The following is an 18,494-nucleotide window of genomic DNA, read 5'->3' as shown; positions in this document are numbered from 1 at the left end:
CTGTGGCTTACCAATCAGCTACTGGAGGTGGTTGTCCTATGTTGAGCATGTGTGTCATCAACTGGCCACTTAGTGACCCCTACAATGACAGTACCGTGGATGCCTAAGTGGATGCTTTGTAAATTATGCCTGAGTGCTGGATATACTCAGACATTTTGGATCAGTCCAGGGGATTGTATTTTCTGATGTCCCCTCACCCAGGTCCTTAGTGACTGCCTTGGAAATGACCACCATGTGTAACAGTCATGATCCCTGTGTCACACATCCAAACTGTGCACAGTCAATTGTGTTTAGATCATGTATATGTGTGCTGATCACTCTGTGATGATTGCCTCTACAGGCATACAGATATAGATACTGAGACTAAGAGGTCTATAGTTATGTAGGTCAGTAGATGCACCCCTTCTGTGCAGGGGTATCACAGTTGCCATTGTCCACTCAGCTGAGGTACATGTTGTGTACATATCCATTATATGTGGCATCACTATGTACGAGTTCACCAATAATCTAAGCCTTTCCTTTGAGGTTATACATATAACTGCACTGTGCATTGTAGTTCTGCTTTGTGTTGGTGGCTAATTGTGTCACTTATTGTGTCTACACAACATCACAACAACACTATGTGCTTCTTTTAGCTGAGGAGTTTGTGCCTCCATGATAGGGGTAGCACCCTCACCCCAACTGCCACACAGCAATGTTCACCTCTTATTGTACAGCCTGCTAATGGCAGTTGTTCATCAGTCAGGTTTGCTGTGCCATGAGAAGCCTGTGTCCCTCCTGTCATGTACAAATGAGATCATGCAGTTGTAATGCTGCTGGCATAATGCTTGGGTGCAAAGCACTGCATACTTGCCTGATCCATCTGAGGGGGGGAGGTGCAGTCAAGCTATGTCAGCCATCCCTCAGGAGGTAATAAATGGCTTTGTTGAAACATATGTCTGCATTGTCTGCAAGGGGGAGTTAGCGCTGTTAGTTCTAATGAGACTGATCTGTTGATACATCCCACCATGGAGGACTTCACATTGGGGGGCCACAGTGGTCACTGATATTGGTAAACACATGCTGCAATACATTGGTTCCCTGTGTGGGGATGTCACAGCACTGCTCTAGGGCATTGTAGTTAAGGATCTGGACTAACCTTTGGGCAAGTGAGCTGCAGCATGACTAATTAACAAAGTTGCTGGTCACATAATGCCACCCAAAACCATGGTGTAATGATACATCTTGATAGACACACGTACATACAAATACACACAATGGGTGTCTGGATTCCTACAGCTGCTCATGTAACCAGCTATTGCTTGATTATGTGCTCATCCAGTACTGAATGGCACCTGCAGTTTCTCCAGGAAATCACAATGTTTCACAAAATTGGGATTTGTATCTATCCTTAATGAGTATGTATACACCACCTGCATTACCCGAACATTATCATTTTGAGGTCTGCAGATGGTGATGGATGTGTAGTCTGGTTTGGCTGTGGTATTGTCCACAGCATTTAACCAGATCTCCTTGACTGCACACATATCTGCATAATCCAGGGTGGGGACACCTTCCAGAGAGTGGGGTTCAGTGTTGTCATACATAGTGTGTAGCACCATAACCATGATGATGTATAAAGATGGTGTTCTCATTACCAACTTTACCCTCTACAGCCTATCTAAAATGCATTGTGGGGGTGTCAGCAGCCTTGACCAGTACGCCAAATCCCAGGGGGTGAGAGATGAAGACCATCACTGGTGAAGCATTGATGTTTGTTGTTCAAGGCATCCCAGGCATACATTTAATAGATCCCCTTACAATGACACCACATGCTAAGGCAATTATTGACTTCCATCAATATCTGTGTGTATGGAGCCATAATCCTAGGTGAGGGTCAACTGCAGCTGAAAGCTATACTCATATCCATGAGAGACACAGACTGGCTAAGCTCAGTCATGGCTCAGTCATGTGTCTATATACAGGCCAATGACATATGTCCGTAGTCATACACACCTGCAGGAACTAGGATGTCAACATTATGTTAACTGATATTCCATGTTTTGTGGCAATGTGTGATAAGGCCTATTGTGTCAACCCACAGACAGCAATCTTTGATCTTTCCCATATGTAGCCACTTCACACAGACATCAATGTGTCTCACAATGTAATCACCCATGACTAAGAGGTGTGAGGTTATGTTTTGCCTCTGGTGTTTGACCAGTGAGAAAGTGGTGCATGCAGTATTATGTGTACTGTGCACTCCAGAGGCAGGATTTCCTGAAGTGTCTGTTGTTTGGAAATGTGTTTGGTAAGAAGCTGCACACATCCAAGTGTGTGGGATGTGGCTGTAGGTGGTGCAGGATGTGAGCTGTGCATGTTGCCATAATACTCATTGCCATATGTCATGACTGCTGTTGGAGACATCATGGCACCAAGGTTTGAAATGCAGTTAAATCTGTCACATGTTGTACTTGTGTGTCATACATGAACTCCAAGAAGAGCTAAACCCAAACATAAAACTACTGTTCAATCTCAGCCTTACTACAGGATATGTACCCAAAGAGTGGCGTACAACAACAGTGGTCCCTCTTCACAAAGGTGGTGCCTCAACGGATCCTGGAAACTATCGCTCCATAAGCCTGACTAGCTTGGTCTGCAAAGCTATGGAAAGGATCATCATGGACCTCATAAATAAAGATATTGGGGACCTACAGACACTGGATCCTACCCAGTTCGGCTTTGTTAAGGGCAGATCCTGCCTCTTAAACCTGGTCGATTTCTTTGAAACAGTCACCAAGGCCATTGACGAGGGGATGGTGGTCCACAAAACCTACCTGGACCTCGCAAAAGCCTTCTATACAATACCCCACTCGGGCATTATAGATAAGCTCGCCAGCTTAAATATAAACCCCTATGTCACTAGATGGGTTGCAAACTGGCTCAAGGACAGAACCCACATGGTTAGAATTGCTGGAGCCATGTCAGACTCCAAACCAGTTACAAGTGGCGTCCCACAAGGCTCAGTCCTGGGACCTCTCTTGTTCGGTATATATTTCTCGGAGGTACAGGCCAACACAGAAGGAATGTGGCTGACCAAGTTCACAGATGACTGCAAACTGGGCGCCATAATCGACTCTCCAGCCGACACAAGCATCCTCCAAAAGGGCCTCATAGAAACAGACAACTGGTGCCAGAGCCATGGCCTCAAGCTAAACGCCAAAAAGTGTATAGTCATCCCCTTTGGCAAAAACAAAGTGCCCACAAATTACCACATAGGTGGTAATCCATTAAGTACAGAAGAAGTAATTAGGGACCTGGGGACCCAGGTTGATGGCAATCTCTCATTTGACAACCACTTGGCCAAAGTGGTTAGAAAAACATTTTATATGGCCCACCTAATCATGAAGGGATTCACATCTAGATCAGGGGAGGTCATCGTGCCTCTTTACTCATCCCTCATCAGGCCCATAATTGAGTACAATGCCCCTTTTTGGATGTACCTTACCAGACACCTGCAGCAACTGGAAAGACCCCAAAAGTACCTCACTAAGAGGATCAAAGGGCTCAAACAGATGCCATATGCTGCCCGGTTAAAGAAACTCCAGCTCTACTCAGTGGCATACCACCTGCTCAGAGGCGATCTGTGCCTGACGTATAAAGCCATGTCCAACCCGGAATTAATGGACATGCTGCACATCAGATAATCCAAATCCCATCGAGCTATGCGCTCGAGAGACTTGAACCTCAGCACTGAAATAAATAGGACATGCTGGAGGGACAGATTCATAACCCAGAGGCTCCCTTCACTCTGGAATAAAATCCCAGTCCAGGTTAGGCAGAGTCCCTCATTGACTCTCTTCAAGAGGAATCTTGATGAATGGATGGGGGATCATAGGTTTACCCCGGGTATCACTTCTGTGTCACTGTTAGACAGAGGCACAGTATACTAACCTCGAAAAAGGGCATAGCAAAATTAATTTAAAATGGGTGGCAAAAGCCAAACACACTCTGGCTAGGCTTATAATTGCCCTAGGGCAGATAGCCTAGTATGAACCTATGAACCTATAGGAGTAGATGGTTGTGGACACTCCCAACATCTCAGCAGCAGGTCCTGCAAAGTTAGGGTCATGCTGGCACATTCTTGGGGTTGACAGCCTGATATACAGTGTTTGTAGACACACCTTGCAGTGAAGATGTGGATGCCTGTGCATGCATAGAGGACTTGTTAAACTTTGCTGGCATTACATTGACCTTGCAAGCATATGATGCCTGTCAAGCAACCAGATACCACATTGGTTGGTGTGTGACATGATGTGGAAACACAGACATGTGCTTCAGGTACATAACTTTGCAGTATGACATACCTAAGACATGTGACATGTTGAAACACATTGGCCAAAGGTGATCAGTCTGCTGCAGTAGGCCACAAAACCATGTCATGCAGATATCCACCAGTAATCTGTTGAAGGGCAGGATGCAAGACTAGCTGTGAAATTGTCACTTATGATAGCTTACCACCAGTGTGCTGATTGTTTCAGCAAGATTTGACATTTATGTCTCTGGACATTGTGCATAATATTGTGGCTCTACAGCAGTGCTCCTAATTCCCCTGTTGCCAATTTCCTAGTGACATACCACCAACCATGGAACAGAAGGCATAACATATGCAAAAGTAAACTGAGTGCTCAGGTTGCTAATCAAGGTATCTACTTTGAGAAGGGCATGTGAAGCCTACAGGGCCTTTCATGATGTGGGGCAGTTATGTGGATGAACAAACAGGCTGTATCCTGCTTGTCATCATATGTTTCCTAGTAATGTTTTGTGTGTGATGACAGAAAATGTATTGGAGCATGGTATCCTATGTGAGAGTGGTGTTGGTGAGACCAGCAGTAGTAGTTGCCAGGCACCAGCAATTCCATGGACTCCTATGCTTAACATAGTCCTCACAAAGTAATTGTGTGCTTCCAGTACACACTGCCCAGGTAGTGTCCAGATGCAGAATACCTGTGTAAAACCCACACATTATCTTCACATGGTATACATATTATACTTCCCTAACTTGTTTGTGCTCTATACATACACCTTGGATGACTCTGTTCTTGGAACATGTTGGAAGTAACTGTAATACTTAGTTATACAAAGGACAACTAGCATGTAGTGCCAAGCTGTGTCACAAGATCTCTGAGTCATGTGACATGAAATGCCATGAAAGGAGTTAGCATGGATATGAGCAGTAACACTGTCGTACACCTATTGATACTGGACCAAACACTGTTTATTTTGCTCAAGGCCAAATCATGCCTACTGACTCTAACCGGTGGACCCCATTGAGTGGTACACTATGAAGTGGATGATGGTAATATGACTCACTCCACTTACCATGGCCTGACAAGGTGTTTGAAAATATTAGGTCAGCAGGCCTTGCATGACACTGTGTAGGTTATCTACAGAGTATGTCAGCTGGTGGATAAACGGTCATAATCTGGGAAGATAGCATTGGGAAACCTATACTGCAATGACACCAGTCACCAGTAGATTTCCCCAGTAATCAGTAAAGGCATACCCCTTGAAGCCATTCCATCTCTGCAGTCACAGTCACTTTCAGTGATGTCTGACTGACTACATTGCCAAGTGATTGCATATTAAGAGCTGTAACTGAATCTCACACAGAGCCAACAGTTATCCAGGATGGCCTGAGACACACATCCAGTTTTTGTCTGAGCCACTGAGAAATACTAAATGCCAGTGACTGCACAATACTATCCTTTGGGAAGTCATCCAGTCCTGGAAAAAATTGTAGTATTCACACATCACACACAGTTGAGCTATTACTCATGGAGTTATGAACACAGGGAGTAAAGTAGCATTTGACATTCAGTGGTCGGTAAGATGTGGGGATGCATTCAGTTTTGTACAACATATACAGAAAGGTATGGGATGTAAATCCCAAACTGTCATTGCTATACTGATTGTGGCACTCATCATGCCTATCATTGTGAGCAATGGCACCCTAGCTATGTCACTATGCAGGCATATCTTACAGCTGTTCCATGGTACATCAATACACAGTGTAGATAACATGTCCTGTGGAGCCCATGTCAAGACCGTACATGTGTATGTGTCTCTTAAATGCTTTGGAGAGGATTTGTATAGCTGCCATACAGGGAGATTTCAGATCCCACTGTGTACCGCCCGCAAATCTATGACAGGTCTAACACGTCTTAAATGTTCTACAGAAGTACAACATCATTGTGGTATAAATAGGACATGCTGGAGAGAAAGGTATGTAACACAGACAGTATGCCCTATATAAAACAGCCCCCCCCCATGCATGCGAAACACACATCTGCTGTGATACACATCATGTTCCGGTTACACAATGAGATGCAGAACAAGACAATCATAATTGGTGTTGGACAAATGTCTGTACTGAACACAGGAAATTTGTAGATCGGTCATCTCCATCACCACAGCTTGTACATGTGTTAGCTCCCAAACCCTGGTGATGCTTATCAAGGGTATCAGACCTTTTCACAGATTAGAGATGCATGAGTATGCTGAATGACACCATTGTCCTTGTTAGCCTGTTATACACATATGAACCTATGGAGCAATGCACCTATAGTGCTGTGCTTTGCTGAAGACATATTTCTTCTGTGCTGACATTCCATCCTGTGCTGTGACATCTATGTGTTTATTGCCGCTGTTTATCCATAGGTGTCCCCAACAGAATCCTGAAACAGAAACATAAACAGGTCTGTGACAGACTTTCATTGTGTAAGTATACAGCCATTACATCATACAACATAAGGTACACAAAAGTATGTGGCTTACTTGATACAAATGTCAGCATACAGTATCTGTCAGTAACCACTACAAGTGGCATGGCAAATAACAGTGCATTACACAAGTACATGCTAATTTTTATAGTCACCCAGTGCATCAGACACATAGCTTCATCTTCCTGCATCGATGGCGAGGATAACAGGGATGTGGCACAGGCATCATCACTTGCACAGGGTATTGTGTGGGGGTGCTGGAGGCCTAGGCTGACCCAAACAGTTTACAGCATGTGTGTGAATCAGGAAGGGAAGCAGATAAGATGGACCATGGAAACTTGCCATGTGTGTCTGTAGATGACTTGTATTTGACAGTGGTGTGTGAGTGTGTGCATGTACACAGTCAAGCTCAGTGCTAGCCCTACATGTGTATATGCTGGACAGCTTTGAACCATGCATGGTAGAGCTGACAGTTCACCATCTCCAGCCCGGAACATGGAGACTGGTTCTGCCAGGAGTTGCACTGGCACCTCCATGCCCAAGGTCAGAAGCTGTGCTAGTATCTGACAGTGACTGCTGTCTGCTGGGACCGCGTCCTCCACAAGAATGCCCAGGACCATGAGCCCATGGGCTGCCATGTCTTGGTGTGGACAACACACTCGCCTCTGTAGTGCCGGATGTACTGCCAATATGGGACTGTGATTGTGCATGTCCATGTGGACTCTCAGTAGATGGGGTTGCTGACCTACATGCATGAGTCTGATCCTCAACTCCAACTATATATTTCAGCATAGACTCTGTGCATTCCAAGACAGACACTGTCTCAGCCCACCTTCTGCCCACCGCATCAGTGAACTGATCCAGGATGTCACCAATGCTTGTTTTGTTTAGTTTGTTTTGTTTTATTTTGTAGTGGAGGCAGTCACGGATGTCAGACTGTGCTCAATCCATAACCTTAAACATACATCTGGAGTGCCATTCAGAATGTGCCTGTGCCTCCATGATGGCCCGAAACATATGCTGAGTGACCCATGATGTGACACCTGCAACAGGTGGTGGTTGGACAGCAGGCCTCCTACAAGCACCCCTATCAATCTGCCTGTGTGAAATGTAGCCAGCTCTCTGGCTATGGCCAGTGCATACACTCACTGGAGCCATAGTTGACATAATTTCCTGTTCAATGTCCCCATCCTCTGACTGTACAATATCTGTGGCCTCCGAGGACTGAGTATGTGTGGGCATACTGACTGTGTGCAGTGACAATTATGACAGAAGAGGGATATCAACCTCTGTGACAGATTCAGCCCCCAAAACCACCACCTGTGTCTCACTGTGGCCACCATCATCATCAGAGTTTGAAGAGACACTGACATCAGGTTGTGTATGGGACAAACACCCCCCCCCCGGGTCATCTGTGATAAGAATGGTAAAAGCAGTACATTATTACCTGCACTATTATACTCTGCAGTACAATGTTGCAATATACGTAAAGCTCTAAACACTGTTGTTACAATTGCAGACCTGCTGAAAACCCAGCCTCATATAGTAGGCCAAGAGGACATCACTCTTCCCACTAAGAGCTGTAGATACTTGTAAATAAAACCTCTTTACACAGCAATCTCATCAGCAACAATGGGGTACACTGTTAACATTTGGGAAGACTCTGCACAGTTGACACATATGACAATCTGTAATGTCTTGACAATACTGTCACATCTATCAGTGTGGTCACAGCTACATGGCATAGGTATGAGTCTGACATGTGTAAAGTCAGAAAATATATGTGCAGTTGGCAATCATGCTGACAGTACAGCAATCCAGGCAGCAGACCTGGGATGACACTTTAGGGATTACATTGCTGTAAACCTATATCTATAAAAAAAAACAGTGTTGTGCTTATCAGGAGCAGGACCACAGCCTGGTCCGATACCTGATGGACATGTGAAAAGTTGATGGAGAGGTAATGTCAGTACAACCACATGTTGCACCACAGCAAGGTAATACATCCTTATATCTCACATTTACAGTAGCTACTGTGTTAATTATGTTGGTGAAAATCTGAGCATGACAGTCAGACTGCAGTTAACCCCTCTCAAAGAACAAAGACCTGACACCCACATAAGACTATGTACACCCTGACACACTGAATGCTACAGTATTGCAGTGCTGCTCAAACTAACTTATCTGCATGCTCCTCTGTCGTGGAAACTGTAGCAACCACATCCAAGATGTACAGTGTGATAGATGCCTGGGAGCTGTTGTGTGTGCCTAGATTCATCAGGAATTAACAGGAATTAATTAGTGACTGAGAGTGGTTGTTCTACTGCAGGCCATCCACTGGTGACACCATGAACCCTGGCTACATCTGTTCCTCTTCTAGGTGCAGTATTGATTATGTCCATTGCACAGTGTCAAACCTGCTCATATGTCCTGCTCTGATGACCTGTGGCATTCACATCATGGACAAGGTCAGTTCATAATGCCACCCACTCGTCCATGTTGTGCCTCCCCCTGGACAGTAGGAATTCATGGTGTTGATGGAGGCCTTCCAGTATTATCTCATTCTCTGCATCCATGAAAGGTGAATGGCATCTTGGATACATGTTTCCTGAAAAACAACAACATGGCAACACATGTCAGGATCACAAATGTGGATGCACACTATGTAGAGATAAAACAAGAACAGAATGGCTGGTAGTATCCACTGCTTGATCACACATGTCATATTCCACAGTGTGCAAACATACTAAGTGTATGCATGCAGCTAAGATACTAGCGATAGTCAGGTATTCCTATGTGTGCCGTGACAGATACTGTTTTATGATCATTCAGCCAACACTGGAGCCTGTTGTAGTGTGTCCACTATCCAGCTGATAATATGTCAAAACAACAGTGCCAAACAAATAGTAGTGTGTTATTACAACCACTATAAAGGGACAGTCCCACGAGACCAGTGTGCCACATTGACAATATACATTCCACCCTTGATGTATTGCACATCCTCTGTACATGTAACAAATCTGGAAATCACTGCCATGTCATTATCACAGTTCTACGAAAGGCATAATGCTGTAATCCCTACTCCCCATAAGTATATTCACACATCTGAATCCTTTTGTAAACAAAAAAGGTTACATACCTGATGGAGTGCAATACTCCTCTGTTGATATATGGTGATAACTAAGTTTTTGCAAACACGTGTTCTGTGTGAGGAACGTCTTATACAGAATGGTTCCCCATAGCCAGCAAGTTTGCCTTGTAACATGCTTCTCATTATCAGGTGATTGCCATTTAACAAGTCTGTGGTTCTGAAATGCTAATTGCAGCCAACACAGCTGATTTGACTATCATCAGCCAATGATATGTAACCAATAAAGAATATATAAGGCCTTCTGTACAATATATAAGGCCTTCATGTAGATTAGAAGCCCTTTCTGATATGTTGTGCTGGACATTAGTGGAGTGAGCAGACTACATCATTGCAGAGGGTAGGTCTGTAACAGCAATATTTACAAAGAGATGTGTGTGTGCTACAGGCTGCAGATGTTGCTGCCGGTAATAGGAATAAGCAGAGAGTGTGAACACTTTCGAGGACAGCAAGCTGTCATAGTAACTGTGGAAGCCATGTCAGCCTTGCTGTAGAGGCAGAGCCAGAGTGAGGGTACCCATTCTATTCCAATTAAGGCATGTGTTTAAGGTAAGTATGTTAGGCAATAGTATCACTAACAAAGTACTAAGCAACATGTTTGCTGTGCCCTTGAGCAGCAAAGGGGATTAATATAAGAATATGTCTACCATTTGGGAAACTGTCAGGCCATGTGTTACAGTCTGGTACTAATTTAGAATGTGTATGTTGTCAGTCCTTGTTACAAGCAGGGACGTCAAATGTGTGTGTTAGTTGTGCACCTGTGCTAATCTGCACTGTGAGTTTGAAAGGATTGTGTGGAGCACTCTGATATTAGTGGGCCTCATTTGCATAACCTGAGTTGAAATTCTCTGTGAATGCATATTAATGCATGACGTGACACTTTATGCACTTATAGTTTCGCCACAGTAATATGTGAAGTATGTTCCTATCTGCAGGCCTATGGCTTCCATCAGTGAAAAGCAGACATTTAATTTGAAATGCATTGTGTGGATAAAGAGTGCATGACTCAGTCATTAATTGCTCGCTTCACAATAATGTAATTTAACTGCTACATACTACTGGATTTGAACCAAGGACTGTGTGTAGCAAAATGCACTGTTTGCAAGGCATTTAACAGACTGAGCTACTGAGTCACTACTCCAGCAGGTGTATTTGCAAGATATAAGTGCACACATATAGACTGTGACATACTTATTTTACATCCATCATTATGTACATGGCTTTATATGGATGTATTTCTGCACCAGGGTCCCACTTGAACAGGTATTTTGCCATTAATGTCTTAGCAGGTGTATTTCTAAATGTTTCTGATATAAGGGCACATTTACTGCTATCACAGACCTCACTTAGATCCCTTATTATGTGTTTGGCTTTCTAGTGGTGTAGTCTTGCACCAGAATCCAAGTTCCACTCCCATTTTTTCCATTACTTTTTAATCAAGTTTGCATGACATGGCACAAGGCGTGACTCTGATGAAACACTCTTAATGACTGTAAGTTGCAATTATTATGTTTTTCTTAAACCACCTGTTTTAATTAACAGCTGTGTGGTGTGGCAGGTTAATGCAGTGGTCTGCAGGTGCAATGGTCTTGGATTTGAAATAGAGGACAGGTGTTTATTTTGTATGTGTTTATTATGATTTAAAAACATATATATCAATATATCTCAATTTAGCTGAGCTGAACGATTCTGCATGTTACAATGTGTCATGCAGCATCGCAGAAAACATATAAAGAAAAGAAAAATGGGGAGAATGGAAAGTGGTGAAATGGGGTGCAAGCAGGGGGAAAAACATAGTGAAAGGCAGGTAGGGATGTCCAGGAAGGGTGTAGGAAAGAAACATAGCTATCCATTTCTTGTACAGCAACAGCTGTGCACTTTGACAGAATTTGTAGATGACTTTGGACTCTCACCTCCAGACAGAGGAGTGAGGACAACATAATTGCATTGTTAAGCCAATTGAACCAAATTCTGTGTGTCCAGTGGACACGTGTGCGAAATGGAGAGCTATGTAGGGGATGATATTTATTTTGGGGGGGGGGCACCACCAGGCTGGGTTTCAATGTGCTGAGACGGGGTGTCATGGCTGCAGGAGGCAAGGAAGGTGGATCACAAGGAGCAGGTCAAACTTGATGTGCTGTAGTAAAGTAGTTATAACAATAAGTTAAGTTTAGTAATAACCAAACCAATGTTAGCATTAACAGAATGGAACATAATATTTATTAATCCAAATACATATTAAGGTATATTATGTGTAACACAACATTAAGTAACATAACAGTCAGTATGTTAACAGTTAGCCAGTATGAATTAAACCATAAGGCCAACAAAACAGTTAGTTTAACAAAATATGTTAATATTGAATCATAATAATAAATAATAATAAATTAAAGTTTAACAAAATATAGTTAGTTTAACAAAATATATTAATATTAAATCATAATAATAAATAACACTAATAAATTAAAGAAGACAAGGGGTGGAGAGAGAGAGAAAAACATACCATTAGTGACATTGCAGATGATATCCCTGAAAACACTGGTACGACATACTTCTAGAGGTGTGCAGTGTCAGTTGTGAGTACAGTCACTACAATTCTTCTGTAGCTGATGTAGCATGTACATACCTCTCTAGCTGTTAGTATGTGACAATATGGGCCAAGCAAAAACAAATGCAGGTGCACAACTACACAGAGCAGTTTCACATAATGTAGACTTACATAACTACCAAGGTGTTCTGTACATGGATTTGGTAATACATTGCATTACAGGTAATAATTTATCTGCTAATCATGTAACAGATGGATTAGGCAGTTTTAATTACATTATGAGAAATTGTGACACTTGAGAGGCATGTTTGTGTACATTAAGTAAACTAAACAGCCACCATGTCTTAGTTGGCAGGCATGGGAGTCAAACCCAATAGTTGTGACTACAGGGGACATCTGCAGATAATGGAACTATTGACTCCAGCAACTTAGAACAGGCATGCAATTAATACAGCCCTACTGCAAATATTAAGACAGATTTATATAGGAAATCACAGTGCTGCTTAACACTTCACTGGTATTGGTGATAATTCTCTGTGAAATCTACACACAATTATCTGCTCATAACATGGGCTACCTTACCCATATACCTTTCATTCCTGGAGTGGAAGGGAAACAGAGCATTGTGTGACTGTAATTGGCCTGGAGACAGCCTTGAATCATACGATGAGTTGAGGAATACATTTTTCGCAACATTACTTTTGCATTCTACAGCTATTACAGTTTTAAACTTGATTGCAGCAACCTTACCATACACATGCTGTAGTGCAATTATGTTATGACACCACAATACTGTTTTACACCTTTTTGCTTACTGTTACTGGTATTGTTTATTGTTTATTGCAATACAGTTGATATTGTTCATTTATTGCACTACAGTTCTAATTACCCATTTATTGCACTGCAGTTTTTTTGTTTATTCTTTATTGCAGTACAGTTTTTTTTATTCTTTATTGCTTATTGCACTACATTTAGCATAATATATCTATACTTGCCACACTCATGGCACAACTTGTCCATGCGCCCAGCATAGAACTGAACATTGTGAGTCCTCTCAGCTGCAGCTGTCGGGAGACAAGCACACCATTATGCATACCACTTTTGCACACATTCAGCTTGCATTTTGGTAAAACAGTGGTAAAAATACTTGCATATGTCTGGGGCATGCCAAGCCCTAGCGTCTTCGACCCAGGTGTCCAAAGTTCACCTCTTTCTATGCTTCAGGTCATTGTAGTGGTAACAACACTGCTCATCAGTGCAGGGGATACCAGTAGCAGTGGTAAGTTCCCTGGCCATCTGATTGCAGGCCTCAGCCTTACATTCTGAGCCCTGGTAATCATCCTGCAGCAGCCTAGGTTCATAACTGCATAATCAGGAGACCAGCAAAAACCCTGCACACCCCATCAATGTGTCTGAAAGCATGCACCTTCTCCAAAACCACCTGACATAGGTCAGTTAGATAGACTCTAACAGATGCTGCAGAATTCCCACCAATTACCCTTAATATAGGTTGTTTTCCCACCCTTAGACATCATTCAGCAACATTCTAAAAAGAACTGCATTGCTTAGCATCATGCAAACCAGCTAGGCAGAGCTGAGCATCATGAAAACTTGCACAACTATGTTTTTAGCGAAGCTTAGTAATGCGCAAACAATAGTAGCTGTTAACCATGTTAAAATATTGCTTAACACCACGCAGCTCTCCCAAATGTAAAAATTTTGATTTTAATTTAAAACACATTTTACATTACATTAAACAAATGATATGTGTGCTAGGGACTTAAACCCAGGACCTATGAAGCTTTAGAGCATCACTCTACCCATATATATATATATATATATATATATATATATATATATATATATATATATATATATATATATATATATATATTAATTAATTTAAGAAGTAATTTGAATAAGTTGGAGCCGTGAAGTTTATTATTTTGTTGGTCTGAGAGTGCATGTCAGAACTGCAGTCTTACGGTTCATTAGTCAGTTTACCATGTGGACTTCAGCCTGATACTTAACATCTGCAGCCACAAGAGAAGTTACATCACCATCTTTTAGATTAGTATTCATTTTGAGGTTCACACTGTTAAATGCAGGACAATGGCATTAGGGGGATTTGTGTCACAAACCTTACAACTGACTCTGAAGGGGAGATTTTAGAATTTCCACCATTACCAGATGCACAGAATCCACAGGCCCATAAGCAGCACTTTCAGGCCAACTCAGATCATAATAACAAAAGAGGGAACAAGAAAAAAGGATTTAACGGCTGTTCTCCACCGAGTGAAGGACAATTTAAGCAATCGACTAAATGCAGTAGATGGAACTAATGTGCCTTTATTTTCTTGTGTAAATAATGCTTCTAATGTGAATTTATCTGGTTTATCCTTATCTGAAGGAGAAATAACGGTTTTACAGTTAGGCTTAAAATTTGTACCAACAGTGGTTCCTAGAAACCATGTTATTAAACAAGAAATTTTTCAGTTTATTAGAAAACTACTTTTAAAATATCATTTTGCTGATAATAAAAAATGTATTGATGTTAATGATGAACAAAGCAGTTTCGATAGTGATATGAGTGATGACAACTTTTTTTCTTGTATTTCTGATGATGGTGGTCCCTCCATAGCTAATGCTTATATTTTGTTAAATACTGATGATATCAAATGCAGAAGTAAGTTTATACCTCCATACACTAATGACACCATTGCACGATTTTCTGATATGTTACATTTTTCTTTACAGGAACTGATTAATACTTGTGACAAGACTTCCCATTCTTTTAATATGACAAAATGTGAATGGCTTTCACTGAAAAAGTTAATAAATAGGAAAGAATTAATAATTAAACCCTCTGACAAAGGAAATAATTTAGTATTACTTCATTATACTCAATATTATAATATGCGTATGGAAAATTTTAAAGATAGCACTACTTATCAAGTGAGTACGTATGAAGAATATATAGATTCTATAAAACAATTTATTATTCTCATTGAAAAGGGTGTACGCTTAGGTTATTTTTGTAAAAAAAGACTTGGATACTAAGTTTAATACAGATAACTGCCAATTAGCTAGTTTTTATTGTCTTCCCAAATTACATAAGGATGCATACAATCCCCCTGGTCGTCCTATTGTTGCAGCTACTCAGTATTTTTTACAAAATGTAGGAGAAATCATACACAAGTACTTATTGCCATATGTAGAAAAATTAGATTCTTATATTAAGAATTCTTTTGATTTTATTAATAAAATTTCACATATATATTGGACTCAAGATATGTTTTGGGTTACTGTGGACGTGGCTAGTTTGTATACTAATATTAATCATCGGTATGGGATGCGAGCTTTAAATTATTTTTTGGGTGACAGTCCGGTCTCCCATTACATATTAGATTTAACTCATTTTTGTTTATTAAATAACTTCTTTAGTTTTAACGAAGTTATTTATCATCAATTGAAAGGAACTGCCATGGGGGCACCTTTTGCCCCCATGTATGCTAATATTTTTATGGCCAAGTTTGAAATAGATTATATTTATAATAATAATTTTGTACAGAATCATGTGATGTTATACTATTGTTATATTGACGATGTAATTTTCTTGCGTCATGGGGGTTATGAATTGGTATCTCATTTTGTTTCTGATCTTAATAATAATAAATATGGCATTAAGTTTGATGGTTTACAAGTAGGAACAAAAATTAACTTTTTAGATATTACTTTAATGGGAAGAGAAGGTGACCACATCTTCACCTCCGTTCATCAAAAATTTGATGACGGGAATCAATATTTATTTGGTACTAGCTGTCACCCTCCACACACTATTGATTCCTTACCCTATGGGGAACTAGTTGGCTCTCTAGATTATGTAATGATTCTCAAGATTTAGAAAGACAGATTAATAAACTTATCAATGTATTTTTACATAGAGGGTATAAAATAGAATCCATTTTACAATCCATTAATAAATTAATAACAGCTACTAAGGCACATGGGGTGTTAAGTACACATTTTAGACGACTTAATAAAGTGAAGCAGGATGACATTTATTTTGTTACAGTTTATAATCTGCTAAGTAAGAAAATTTGAAACCTAGTTAAATATTATTGGAATTTTTTAACAAATGATACGGTTTTGAGAAAATTGCTTCATGTGAGTCCAAAAATTGCTTATAAAAGAGGACAAAACTTAGGAGATTTTCTTATTAGAGCTTATTACATAAGCCCTGTTGAGAAATTAGATTCTTCATTGGCAGTTTTTGGTACTATACCTTGCCATACTTGCAATGTATGCCCCTATATTAGATTAACTTTTAATAAAATAAATAATAAAATGTTTACACCTAATAAATGTTTTTCCTGTTGTACATCAGGGGTTATTTATTGTCTCAAATGCCCTGCAATCTTTTTTATATAGGGGAAACTAAAAGGAAATTTAGGATCAGATCGCAGGAGCATATTAGAGACATAAGAAAAGGAACAACAGCAAGTTCAGTTGCTTTACATTTTTTATAAATTCATAATAGTAACCCAGATGTACTCCAGCTACTATTTTAGAGGAAATGTTTGTTAAAAAAGGTGATTATAAACTATTAAAAAATATGTTGCTGTATAAAGAATCTATTTTTATATTAAAATATAATACATTAGTACCTAATGGTTTAAATGCTGAAATTAATTGGAAATATTTATTATAAATGTATTTGAATTTTTGTATTTTCAGCTTGTTAGTATTGGTTCTGTGGAGTGAGTGGAGTCTCTTTAAATATTGTGTTAGTTAATAGTTTAATTAATTGATTGGTTTATTGTTCGTTTGTATAAAAGGGAATGAATTTTTACCATGAATCATGTGCTCATTGAAGGCTGTGGTGGCCGAGGCGCTAAGACATTTTTATTGAATAAAATTTGCTACGTGGGTTTCTGGTTGTTTGTTCTTCTTTTCCTGTCTTTTTTAAGACTGTCTGGTGCTGATTTGTCGATTTGTTACAATCACATTAATAGAATGCATCTGATGTCTATTTTTAGATATCTGGGTTTTGTCTGCTATCTGGATGGTCCAATCATCCAGTTTGTATACTGCCACTGTGCATGAAATCCAGCTGAGCATAGCCAAAGCTGTTTGTGCTAAACGAAGCAACACACAAAAAGTGGCCCATAACTTAAGAGAAAAAGACAGAATTCAATGTATTGAGATACACAGTACAATATGTTACTACACATGAAATATGCCTACATAGGTCTGAAATCCAAATCACCATACAATGCACATTCAGAACACAGGATGGGTGCCTTAACCTTTTTTTCACACAAACACCTTTTTAGCAAGCAACAGCACTCAATCAGTACACAAACAAATTGAAAATAACTTACAATTATAGTAAAACATTACATGCTAGTTACACATTTAGTGAAATGTTTATCTTTGAAAATACTCTACTTAGTGATTACACACCATATTATGATTCTTGCTTGCAAATATACAGCATTGTCTTACCTTTCCTGTGTTCCTTGGTCATTCAGCAGTTATCTGACCAGCACTCTCGGATGTATGGTGTGTAAACCATTCTATATCATTGCACTTACAATGTCAAAGGATATTAACTGGGAATAATATGATATGCAGTTGCAAACTAAGGAAAGCTAGGTTGGTTACAAACAAGCATTGTCTGTCATTTTGGGGGTGGAAGAGCAAATGTGTGTTCCTACTATGGCACCAGCAAGAATTGGCATCCTGCCTATTGTCTGATTTAGGAATGGTTGAGAAGTCATAAACTGTAATGTGTATTATTACTGTCAAACTTTTCTTTGTAATGCTTTCACAGTAAAAAAGTATGGTGAAGTAGGAGGATGGTTTTAGGCTCCTAGATTGTGAGTCAGTGTGCTATGGCTTGTCAGCTAGCCAATGCAAGGACATACTGAGCAGGCCTATGTCTGCCTACAACCACACCAGCTATTGGTTCCACCTCTGACTCATCATCGGTCTGTAGCTGTCGTGACTTTGGCATTGTTGGGAGGATGTGTTC

The sequence above is a fragment of the Protopterus annectens genome, chromosome 11.part0 (genome assembly GCF_019279795.1).
Source record: "Protopterus annectens isolate FY-2018-M chromosome 11.part0, PAN1.0, whole genome shotgun sequence".
NCBI lineage: Eukaryota > Metazoa > Chordata > Ceratodontiformes > Protopteridae > Protopterus > Protopterus annectens.
Note: the sequence above shows the minus strand (reverse complement) of the source record.